The following is a 12,908-nucleotide window of genomic DNA, read 5'->3' as shown; positions in this document are numbered from 1 at the left end:
AATCATGAGTGTAATGCAGGAGGAGAAAGGGGGATTTCTCTCAATGGAGTGTGACTGCCCCTTATTCTTACAGAGTAATAATCATTTCTAAGCTTTTGACTGGAGTTTCCAGTCAATCATGTCATTTGCTCAACAGAAACTGTCAACACATTGCTCCTTCTCTTTCCGCTTGTTCTATACCTCTTCTGCAACCTCTCTCCTTACAGACATGGACTGATACCTTACATTGCCTTGTTTTGAGCATGTGTGTGATGTTCCAGCTACAAATTCAGAATGAAAGAGAGAGGGAGAAGGAGAGAGAGGGTCTATTCTGTCCACTTAAAAATTGTCATGTTTATTTTCAAATTATTTAAATACAGCTATTGTCCAGGGAAAATCCTGTGTGATTTGTTGAATTTCTTTTCATTCTGGCATCCCCCTTCCCTGAAAAATCTTCAACGTAGTATTATTATCAAGTGAGCAAGCTACATACTCACCAACACATCTTTCTTTTGGACTTCAACACTTCCACCTGAATATCCTAACAAGATCCATTCCACTGCCAACAAGATAAGAAACAGAGTCTTAAGGGATTTGCTACTTAGCTACCACCAAGCATATGCTTTCGGCATGTTTTCTTCATAAACAGTGAAAAAATGTATAAAACTACACATGCACAGTTACATTTAGGAAAAATCAAAACTCAGAAAAAATATGATACAGATTCCTAAGAATGGCCATAACCCTTTAATTTTTATGTGCACATTATTCTTGAACACAATATTGAAGTCGTGGTTCCTATGTAAAGCATGTTCTCCTCTCTCCAGGTGAAAATCTGCTTCCTAAAAAGAATACCCTCAGCTAAGTGACCAAGTGGCCACCAGTCTCCACCTGTCACAGGCCAACAGACTGAGGCACAGCACGCTGCGTTTGCTGGCAGCCAGTCTACCCTGCAGCTCAGCCGCGCTCTCCAGGGAAGGTCTTCAAGGGTAAGTGTCTGTGTGTGGACAGGGGCTTTGACTGACTCGTCTTCTGGGCAAGCTTTTGACTGGAGTTTCCAGTCAATCATGTCATCTGCATCAACAGGAACTGTCAACACATTGCCCCTTCTCTTTCTGCTTGTTCTATACCTCTTCTGCAACCTCTCTCCTTACAGACATGGACTGATACCTTACATTGCCTTGTTTTGAGCATGTGTGTGATGTTCCAGCTACAAATTCAGAATGAAAGAGAGAGGGAGAAGGAGAGAGAGGGTCTATTCTGTCCACTTAAAAATTGTTATAATGTTTATTTCCAAATTATTTAAATACAGCTATTGTCCAGGGTCCAGTTGCCAAGAGCTTTGAGACTCTTATTATTTACTAATATTTTATATCAAAGAGTTATAATATGTAGAAGAGGCTTGCTTCCTAAAAAGGAAAGATAAAATGTTGCCAGGAGAAAAATCTATGTGCGGTGAACTGTACGAATGAAAGTCTGGCATTTGCTAGCATGCTTGTTAAATGTAAATCAAGGATATTTACTGTGCTAATGAGCAAATTGCCTCCCACTACATAAAAGGAAGTGTATCCCTGAAGACATGACATGTAAATCATGCAAATATAGCCTTTAGTGGTGGAGTATTGTTACACACAAAGATCATGACTATGTTCTAAAGTGAACATTCTCTGTAGCTCAAGTTGCCATTGAGTTTCTTGGTTTGAGGTTTCTAAGTTTTTCCAAATATGACACTGGTGTTATTAACCCATTTATGGAGAAGAATTATAGAAGGTATAAATGCACGCAAATTTATGCTTCACTGCACCAAGTAAGTTCTGAGAGTCTGACTAGGTTTTTGGCTATATTTAGAGAAAACTAGTTCCTGCATATGATATAGGCAAAGACTGAAAGCAGAAATTCTATAGACTGTCTAAATGTCACAGGTGTTATTGGAATGGAAATGCACTTTTCTATACATTTTCTAGGTGCTATATATAGATGGAGCTGGGTACCATATTTCTCCACTTTATTTCTGACTTGTCACCTATATCACCTTTCCCCAAATTACTAGAAACTAAAAATACCAGCAGGAAATCATGAACAGGAGTGCTTTGGCAGAGGTGCCGAGTTCGGGTTCACTACTATCTTTAAGAAATATGGTATATGTCACTTTCAATATTGCCGGTGGATGGAGCCAAACTAATCAACGGAGAATTGATTTGATTTTAGAAACAAGCACATCACGCAGCCTAATCATTTCCAAAAAGGAAGGGAAGAGAAATGTGTAATAAAATTGTTAGAGGAAAAGCAAATGTCACTGGGAAAAAAGTTCAAAATTAGGAAAACTATATAGTTAGGGAAGAGGTTCACTTCACGTGTCCTTTCATAAAGATTTTTTTTGTTGCTTTTAATTATGTGTATGTATGTGTATAAGGGCGATGCACCCATGAGCGTGGTATCAGCAGAAGGTAAAAGGGTAATTCAGATTCTCTGGACCTCTGGAGTTAGAATTATAGGCAATTGTTATCTACTCAACATGGGTGCTGGAAGTCAAACCCAAGTCTCTAAAAGAGAAATACGTGCTCCTATGCGTTGTTCCATCTCTTTAGACATTTTATAGACTTTTTTATGATAAAAAATAAAACCTTCACCTTTTTCCCCACTGTTGGAATCCAAGTTTTAGAGTGCTGAAGGGAAATTAGGAGGGAAAATTTTCCTGCGCAAACTGTAAAGTACTTTACATAAGTAAGTAAAGTACATTTACAGTCAATGTATAGAATAAAATATATTGTTCCGTAGTTGAAGTCAAATGAGTCATCAAATTAGCAACAAGTAAGGGAAATATTGCCTTAAAATGATGCAGTTTGTTCGAAGAATACATAAATAAGTTAACAACACACAGACAAAACTTACCCCTTTCAAGGCAGAAACTTCCACAGAGTCCTCGGATGTCTGTCTGTTTATGATGGAGTGTGTAACTATTCCTCATCAGATGCGTGTTCCTGTTATATAAATGTGCTCGTGTATCAGCACAAGGGGTCCTAGAATTTGCGACAATGTCTTGTAACTTATTTAGTTCTCTGAGAAACATGCATTTTCTAGATTTTCAGAAGTTAAAAAACATTCAGAGACACACAACAGTTTTCCTTCTAGGGATAGAAAAAAGTTTAAAACGCAAAGCAAAACTACCCTTTTCCCAGTTGATTTTCATTTTATCCTGGATATTAGTATTTTCCTATAGAGAACAGGGCAGGTGAGGCACAGTGCGGCTTCACTTTGCCAGCCTGGGAGTTTGAATATCCAGTCAGAAGGAGATGGAGCTTGTTAAGAAGACACAGGCTTTCACATTCTTCTATCATCCTTTAAATTCCATTTCATATTTTGACATCTTCCCGTATTAGACAGTGGAGAAAACATCAAAATATACTTCTAGGATCTTCATTTTGATGCATCAGATGCAGAGTTCTAAAGAAAACATTGCTATAATCTGTGGTGTCACCGAGAAGAAAAAAAATCTCACTTCGCCTCGCTGTAATAATTTTTAGTTACAAACTGTAATTAATGGAAATAATGACAACAAAGGGAATGGAGGAGAAAAGTAATTTTAGTCTTTAGTGAAAAGAAGTTGAATGTAAGCATCACCCTTCTCCTTAGCAAATACTCACGTGCCCGGAATCTTGTTGGTGGGTGTTAGAGGTCCCAAAGTTTGCACCTACACTGTGCTATAATTGCAAGTGACTCTGAGTGTTAGAAGACACAAAGCACAAATTTCCCTGAAGCTTACATGTAACAGAAATCTTTCTCAATAGCATACAGGTGAAGAGGAAAGGATAATGTAAAAGCCTGAGATGCATCAAAAGCGGCATTTGAATTTAGAAAGCAAAAATACATGGGCAATTTCCTGTGATGGAGAACTAGCTGGCATGATTGGGGACTTAAAAAGCACACAGCATGGTGACGGAAGCATCCAGGGCAAGTGGAGAAGAGAATGAATCAGGGTGGATTCAGTGCAAGAGGGAAGAGAAAGTCGCAAGGGGTTCTAGTGACTTAATGAAAGAAATCTGACATCCCATCTAAGTGCAATGGAAACCTTGTGGGGGTCTTAGATGGTAAATGATGTAGCCAGGTGTCCATTAATAATACAACCTGTGGTTGATGGTCTGATAGGAAAGGAGGAGAGCATAGAGAAGGGCATTTCCGATATGAGAAGAGGGTATAGGTGTATGGGTCCAAGAATGAGATGGAGACAAATACTAGTGTTCCACTATTGCTTCATAAAAATAACTTCCCAGAACTAATTAAGATGTGACCAATGACGCTCAAGAATAACTCTTCATATGCTTGAACCTGGCTTGTGATATTTGCATTTATGTTCATCCTGAATAGCTATTAAGTTAGGCACACTAGGTATATCCATACGAGTATCTCATTTGCAGCATGAACCTCAAAAAGCTGGGCTGAATAAATAACTTGGAAATCATTGACCTGGAGAGTAACTGAACCCACGATGGTGAGTGAGATTATGAAAGGAGAGATGGCAGAAAGATAAAAGATAATGTCCCAAACAAAAGTCCTATGAATGGCTCCATTCTTTCGTTATTAGTTAGAGGAGCAACCGTGAAGAAAGCTGAGACAGAATAGACAAAGTAAAAGGAGAAATATGGAGTGAAGAGATATCGTGGAAAGCAAGGAGATGAAAAACAATATTTCCGAAAAGGTTCTACAATGCACACTGAGCTGTATGGGTATCTCTCAGATCAAACAAGGGCACCGTTAGCTGCCTCTGCAACAGAGTTTTTGTAAAAGGATGTGGCCGAAATCCATATTGAAAGACATTAGTCCATGGATGACAGAGGAAGAAGTAGGATCAACAAATTTAGATGTTTTCTAAAATTGGGTGTGAAATAAAAGAGAGAAGTTGCAATGTTTATGTGAAGTGATTTTCCTGTTTTTTTCCATATTTCTGGATCTATTTTTCTAGAGTGGGAATTTTCCATATAAGCATAGAGGGAATGAGAAGACATACGAATGGATAAGGTAACAAGAGAGTGATTGACCGTAAACACTCACATAATAGGAAATAAATTCTAAAGCACCTGCTGAGAAAGTTCTGATGGGATCAGGAATAGGTGTAGATGAAAGAATGGGAGCAAACGAGAGGTAGAAAAGCACTTGAATGAGTCCACAAGATGTCCCATTTAATACTATAGAGTAAAATTGATGACTACAACTTGATTTTTTTTTATTGAAAGTAAGTGCCTAAGGTGGAATGATGGGAAAGACCAATAAAGATGTATCCTTCAGGAAACAAATGGGCTAACGTTTCAGAACAATTTGTAAAGTATCAGGACAGCATTCACAAGGACCCATGTTTGATCCTCTATACTGCATAACCCTGTAATCCTAGACTTCAGAAGGTAAAGGTGTGAGAATTAGAAGTTCAAATTCATTCTCAGCTACATAGCAAAACCCTGGCTCCACAATCAATCAACCAAATAAAGGAAAATAAAAAAAAAAACTCCAATAACAACAAAAATAAAATCATGCCATTCAGTGATGATTGGATTGGCATGGAAACAGCCAGTTACTAAAACTTTAAGATCATAAAGTTACTTGTGGTTGCTGAAAGCAAAGAAAAGAAGCATAGAGAGGTATGGTTAACTGGAAAGTTATTTAAATATTAGCCAAGTTTGACATGAAAAAAACACATAGAGTGCATACAGTCTAAATCCTGTCAATTAGCAAGCTCTCATATAAATCTTCTAATATATAAATCATATAATATCTTCTTAATAAATGTATGTCTATGTTGATAAGTCTTAACTTCATCTAACTATGCCTATCCATCTTATTCATCACAGTTGTCAAGTTCTTCACTAACTCTCTTCGGGTAGTTGTCTAGCTGACTCTTTGTGTTGAGTGATCAAGGAGTCTAGGGTCTGAATTGTGGCTGTACCAATCCTAGCTAGTCCTCATAGAAATGTTAAGAATACAGTTATCCCTGACATTCCTTACTTGTATGCTGGGAATAAACGTAAAAGTTTCTAATGTGAGATAATGAATTTTGATGAACGAAAGAGGATGGTGACATCAGCTATCATATGTGAGGTATCTAGCAAGTCGGTGCTAATGGAAATGTTTCTATTACTAATCTGATGTGCATCTCATATATCTAATATGCAAATATGTTACACAAAAATCATTCAAAATAGAGCCCTAAAGATAACTACACTGTCTCCTGCCTCCATGCTGTCATGAATTCTGTGGTAACATCAAAGGGTCCCCTATCAAAATCTGGCTGGAAGACCAAATTAAACCTGTCCACAGTTCTTTCAGTACCAAATATTTATCTGTTTAACATCTAGTTGCACAGACCAACTTATCAGTGATTTTTAAACTCCTAAAAAAGTACCTGAATCAGTATAGCCACTAAACAAAATTTACTTACAATTTTACAAAAGAGAGAACTTGCAGTACATTATTTTTAAAATTTAGAATTTTGTTTTCATCCTCACAAGTCCAGAGCATAAGAAGGGAATTTTGCTATCTAGGCTGATCAAGAAGAGAAAGATTCTTCTTATCATACGTTTGAAGTCCTGTTTCTGGTACTTTGGACTAGGAAGTTAGAAAATCAGGACCACAATAATAAGTCTCAGAAATGGAAAAGTTCTAACAACCCCCACACATGATGCCTGCTGGGCAGAGGTCTTCATCTTGCAACATTTTAAATACAATAAAAAGATCTTCGAATAACATTAGAAAAAGGCCTCTAAAACATTAATCCCATGGAAACATTTAAAAGACCTAACGTTTGAAAGTTTAATAATTGGATTATTATTTAAATGAATCACCTTTTAAGTTGCTATTCCTAATGGGATCCTTGTGAGCAAAAATTCAGTCTTTTAAAATTATACTTAAATTGAGTAATATCTAGTTATTTGCATATCATATAGATATCATCAGTGCTAATCTAACATAAGGAAGCATTAGGGAATGAAAGACAGTGTAATTAGTTTATTCTTGTAAAAGGTATTCATTGAAGTTTTTAAAACTCCACAAAGATTTCAGAAGTCTGAAAGCAGTGGGTTTAACTTCTAGACACACTTTATGCATATATTTGTACAAATATGCTTATATATACATGTTTGCATATATTTATGTGTGTATAAATATATACATATATATATAGCTTGCCTTAAAAATAAATAATATATAATAAAAGAGATTTTAGAATGTGGGCATTTCTAATAATAACAATGTTATAACGTTAGGGAAGGGAAAGAAAGTAAGTTTTCCCTGAAGATATCCCTGTATTGGAAAGGCATCTGGATACTGCGCAAGGCATATCTCATTTGATAGTGATTCACTCCCTATTGTTCTAAGATTTATATTATGAAAAAAAGGTACAGAATCAAGCTGGTTTTGAACTTTCAGGTCTGCAGCTAGCTGTTAAATCACAGAACTAAGGCTGGAATAGCAACGCACCCAGTGTAATCGCTGACATATGAAAACTCAATTCATTTTTGGATTGTCTAGAGATGCCCGAACCATTAGCCTATTCATTGCATGTTCTTAACCGATTTGTTCTGATTTTGACATCATGGAGGTGACATAGTTAAGAGTTTAAAAGCAAGGCATGAACAAATGATTTATGAGGTCTGGGGAAATGCAGGCTGCTAAAGCAAATTTTGTCAAAATTTGTCATTTTCTTTGGAGGGATCTTAGACTGGGAAACCAGGAGGCAAGAGTCGAAGATCATACAGAAAAGCTTCCAGAGTAAACTTGGGTTCAATATAAACTGAGAAGTAGAACAGGAGAGTCATGCTAGTATTAAGATTAAATATTCCATTTTACTGGTGATTGAAGGTTATTGATTTAGTTTTGTAAGTTACGGTTTCATTTTTTATGATTTAAAAAGTTATGCTGTAAATTGTTTAAAGCACATTATTTATTGCTTCTGTTTAAAATATTTAGGAAGAAAAACATGATAGATTTTTAGTTCTGTCACATCACAGTAGTATTCTTGGAATCAGTTAGAAATTTCTCTAAGACTTATCCATAGAGTGGTGTGCATTTGAGAAGCATGTGACTACACATAGCTCACTTCAATGTAGGGGACACTTCATATTTCATCTATATATTTAGTAGAGAAACTAATTCACATCTAACAGACCACATCCACGGAGGAATGTGAAAGGTATTGAAGTTTCTAACAGCTTGAGCCACGGTGATGGGGCAAACCAAAGCCAGAGAGATTTTTGCTTCATGAAGAGGGTTTACATAGAGTTCATATTTTGCAAAAGAAAAGAAGCTCAGATTTTAAAATAGTGCAAGTGGTATTTCAAAATGCTTTCTGCTCATATTTAATTTCTTAATATTCAATAGCACACAGAAAGGTAAATGTCAAAGGACTTGATAGGAGCTTTATGCCAGTCACATAAAAATCCCTTTGTTAAGCAGCTTATTATGAACGATACCAACCAAAGGAGGCGATATAAACAGAGACATCAATATGTTTCATGTGAGTTTAACATCATCATTTATTTTGGAGGTTTTGGCCAACTCCATTGTACTGCCTCCTTCTTGGTAGTCAATTCTTTAGGACTCTTGATTAAACCCTGCCACTTCAGAGGAAGTTAAAGAGAATGCGCGTTACAGAAAGAGTTGTTACTAATCAATACATTTTTCAACCGCATACAGAGTATATCTTTAAGAATATAATTCATCAAAAACTGACTCCCTGGGACTCCTCATGATACATTCATTGAGTTTCTTTCTCCTGGACAACATGGCAGATACTCAATATTTGATACGAGAGTTATTGAAAGTAAAGGACTCAGTTGCTCACAGATGTTCAATTATAAAGAAAACAATGGAATGTAAATTTGTGAAAGGAGGTAAAATCCATTGAATTTAAGGTGGTACCCTCGTATTTTAATGCCTTCCACAGATATAATGCTACAACCTCTTTTAAAATTAATTTTTGGTTTTTGAGATTACATCATTTCCCTATTATGGTTTATTCTCCCCATATATAGCCTCTCCCTTTGTGCTCTTAAATCATGGACATTTTTTTCATTAATGGTTGTTACATACAACTATGTTATAGGCATATTCATATATACTCCTAGACACGTAACTGCAGTCTGCTCAGTCTGTGTAATGTTTCTTGTATATGTGTTATCAGAGCTGGCCATTTGGTTTTTGATAATCAACTTGTGTATTCATCCTAGAGAAGACTAGGACATGCAGCCAGCATTTTTTTTTAGTTCTTTGTCTGGGGTTAAAGTTTTCCACACGCACTTTAGCTTGTCTGTTGTGTTGCTCTGGTCCAGCTCATGCTTAGGAACTGCTGGTGCTGAGAATTTATGTGCAGCTATGACATTCCTAGGAGATACAGTCTCGCAGCAAATTCGCTAATCTTCTGGCCTTTCCAATGTTTCTGTCCCCTCTTCTGAAATGGTCTTTGAGTCTCACATGCAAGGGTTGCATCGCAGATGTATCTATTGGCACTGAGCTTCATAACTCTGCACTTTGATTGGTTGTGGTTTTCTATAATGGTCTCTGTCTGCTGAATCTGTTGAAAAGAGATGTCTCCTTGATGACGCTGAAGACTGTAGTTATCTGTAGGTATAAGAACAAAAAATTCTTAGAATGTAAACAGGGGTTGTGTTGATTTAGTAAAGTAGCAATCACAGCTTCTTCTCCAACATCAATGACTTCACTGGCTCTGGGCAGTGGGCGAGATTTCCAGTGTTGATCAGGTGTTCAGTTTAATTAGAGAGATACTGGCTGCTGCAAGGATATACATGGCAGGACTGATTCACATAAAATGCAAGATTCTAAGTGTGAATTTCAGTACTAACTTGTGTGAAACAGAAGCTTAAAAAAACAATTTCATTTAGTGGTCCTAATATAACTGTATACCATTTGAGAATAAATATACCTAGTTAGTATACCTTGAGCTCTACATACCTCTGTATTAAAGAAAATATGAAAGAAACGGTGATGTTCATGTTATAAAGTTGCATAAAATAAATCCTACTCAACAGCAAACCATTGATGTGTAAAAAGAATAATAGCTTTCTATTCTGGAAAATCTTTATCTTCTTATATAATGCTAGCTTGAAGTTAAGGCAACATATTCTATTCGTTATTTCACAAGGAATCTGATGTAACACATCTTAAATTGTTTTACAAGATAAAATATTACTGTTCAATCAGAGAAAAAAAAGAGAAAATGAATTGTAAATGAGATTTTCCATTTCAATAGTCAGTTTTGTTTTCTGACATCTAGCCCTTTAGGCCATAATTTGTACATTTTACCCAATATCTAACCAAATAGTGCATCATTATAATGTTATCATGAAAGACACAGTTTATTACTACAGCTGCTTGGAAAAATCCTCCTATATTGCCAGAAGAAATTTAATCTGTGGGTGGGTGAGATGGCTCAAGTCCGACAAATTGAGTTCTCTGCTCGTTACCCACAAGGTGCTAAGAGAGAACTGATTCCAGCTAGTTTTTCTCAACTCTCCATATGCACACTATGACAGACATGCCCTTCCCCTCCACCCTACACACGTGCACAAACACATACGTGGAGGTTAGAGAGATGACCTAGTAGGTAGAAGTTTTTGCTCTTGACATTCCTGAGGCCCAGAGTATGATTGACAGTATTCTCGTAACAGGCCAGGTGTTCCCACAAATGCTGTGGGGAGTGAAGACTGGAGGATCATTGGGACTTTCAGACTTCCTGCCTAGCGGAGGAAAGGCAAACACCCTGTCTCAAAAGGTAATGCAGAGAATGGTACAGGAGGACACACATGCTCTCTTCTGACCTCTGCATGCACAGATGGGACCAGGCACCCAAGCACACAGACAAATACATTAAAATAAATAATTACACACCTAAATAGAGTCTTCACAATCAAAAGACAAAACACGTGGTGACACTCAGCATTGATCTGACAGCCACAGACTGTCAATATGCTCTCTTTGACCTAGCTTTTCTTTAATATCTTGCAACCACTTGAAGTACACATCCCTTCCCTACTTCTTCATCACTCAGTTGAACTAATGGCTTGCTCAGATACCGTTGTAACTTCAGTAGGAGTTTTTATTTATTATTGAGCATGGGTGCCTTTATTACATTGTATCCTTGACAGTATTTCATTAAATACCAATATGCTATAAGCATATTGATGTATTTACCAAAGGGAAGACTATTTGGTTGTATTTAGTTGTGATTTGGTGTGCTTTTTTGTTTTGTTTTTGTTTTGTTTCTTTTGAGTACAGACGCTATGGGTGTTAAAGCATGGAATTTACGTGGACAAATATTTCATTCTTCTTTGAGAAAAATCTATGAAATAGAATTTCTCTGTCTTTAGTTTTCTTCTGAAATTTACATGCTAAGTCTATGTTTGCTATTATGAAATTATCAAATCGCTTCCTGAAATGCTGGTACCTTTTTATTTGCATGATGCTACATAGAACTCACTTGAGCCCCCTTATCTCCATGTCTTGTGACTTGCCAGTCTTTCTAGTTTAGCTACTACAGGGCTTGCAGGACTAGATAGCCACAGTAGATAATGACTTCTTTGTCTTGGCTTTGTTGTTACTATTGTTGCTTTGTTCCCAGCATTCCATTTAAATATTCTCTAGTTTGTTAAATAACCATTTATAGCTTCTTTGTGGCTCTCTCCTCCATGCTTTTCTCATATAGAAATACTGCAAATACTTTTCCCCACTGAGTAATTTTCCTTGTCAATTTCTTAACAGTATCTTTTAAAGTGTACATATTTTGCTTTGATTTTTGTTTTCAGACAGAGTCTCATGTACCCTAGGTTTCCCTCAAACTTTGTGTAGTTGGGATGAAACCTTTTCTCAGTACTGGAAAAACTGAGCCTATGTTCTCACATGTATTAGTCAAGCACTCTGTTACTGATCCCTGAGCTCTGTCCTCAACTTTAAGAGAGAAAATTTTAACGCTTGATTAAATAGTTCATCATGTTTTTAAAAAGTTTATGATCTGAGCTGATTTTTGTTTTGTTTATTTAATTTTCAAGACAGTGTTTCTCAGTGTAGCCCTGGATGCCCTAGAATTTGCTCTGTAGATCAGGCTGGCCTTGAACTCACGGAGATCTGCCTGCCTCTGCCTCCTGTGTGCTTGGATAAAAGGCATACACCACTACTGCCCAGCTAAGAACATTCATATTTCCATGGGTTATCAAATTGTTTCTCGGGACATGGAAAAATGCATATACTGTCTTTATTGAGTAATTTGTGACTCCATGGGTGCACCCTATGGATTGTTATATCCACCTTTAAACAGAGCCCAGGCCACTGAAGGTAACATGTTATTCAACTTCACTTAAAAAAAAAATCCAACAAGTTTTTTTTTTTTTTTTTTGTATAACAGTTTCTTTCTAATCTGATTGAGAGAAACTTGCACTCTTTGCATAATTGTGACATTTCTGGTTTTATTCAGTATTAATACTGTGGGTTTGAAGTCACTCTTTCACCAGATTTGGGTAATTTCTTCTCTTCTCTGGAACATACTAATTAAAGACTGAAGGCCAGGCTTGTGAGCAGACACCCCGAGTCTGCTCTAAGTTTTTATAGTGTGTATTACAAATACCTGGAACACTCTGATCTCAGATCTCATGAAGGTAGCTGGCTGTTTTATTTCTCTCTCTGTTTTGTGATGGATAATGCTTGGAGGCAGGAAACCTGGCCAATCTAGGATTCCCTTTCTTTTTTCCCATCTCTCAGGGATTAGAATTCAGTACTTCCTACCCAAACAACATTTGATAATTCTTTACAAATATTAATCGTGGTTTACAGTTTGATTTTTATTTGCTTTCTTGTTTTTAGGTCAGGATAGTATTATTCCGTGTTAGAAAATTATTTCTGGAAGTAAATATTTTTGTTTCTTTATTCCTATTTTC

General features: G+C 36.6%; 1 long non-coding RNA gene across 1 annotated transcript in view; it reads left to right on the top strand.

The window, feature by feature from the left end:
* Nucleotides 1-868: 868 nt before the first annotated feature.
* The window catches only part of LOC142856917 (uncharacterized), a 387,814-nt gene continuing 375,774 nt past the window's right edge, over nt 869-12,908 (top strand). The window contains exon 1 of the long non-coding RNA XR_012911745.1: nt 869-968. This is a non-coding gene — a long non-coding RNA (uncharacterized LOC142856917). The remainder of the gene's footprint in view (nt 969-12,908) is intronic.

Source organism: Microtus pennsylvanicus, chromosome 9, assembly GCF_037038515.1.
Source record: "Microtus pennsylvanicus isolate mMicPen1 chromosome 9, mMicPen1.hap1, whole genome shotgun sequence".
Taxonomy (NCBI): domain Eukaryota; kingdom Metazoa; phylum Chordata; class Mammalia; order Rodentia; family Cricetidae; genus Microtus; species Microtus pennsylvanicus.
Note: the sequence above shows the minus strand (reverse complement) of the source record. Positions and strands in the feature narration are given on the sequence as shown.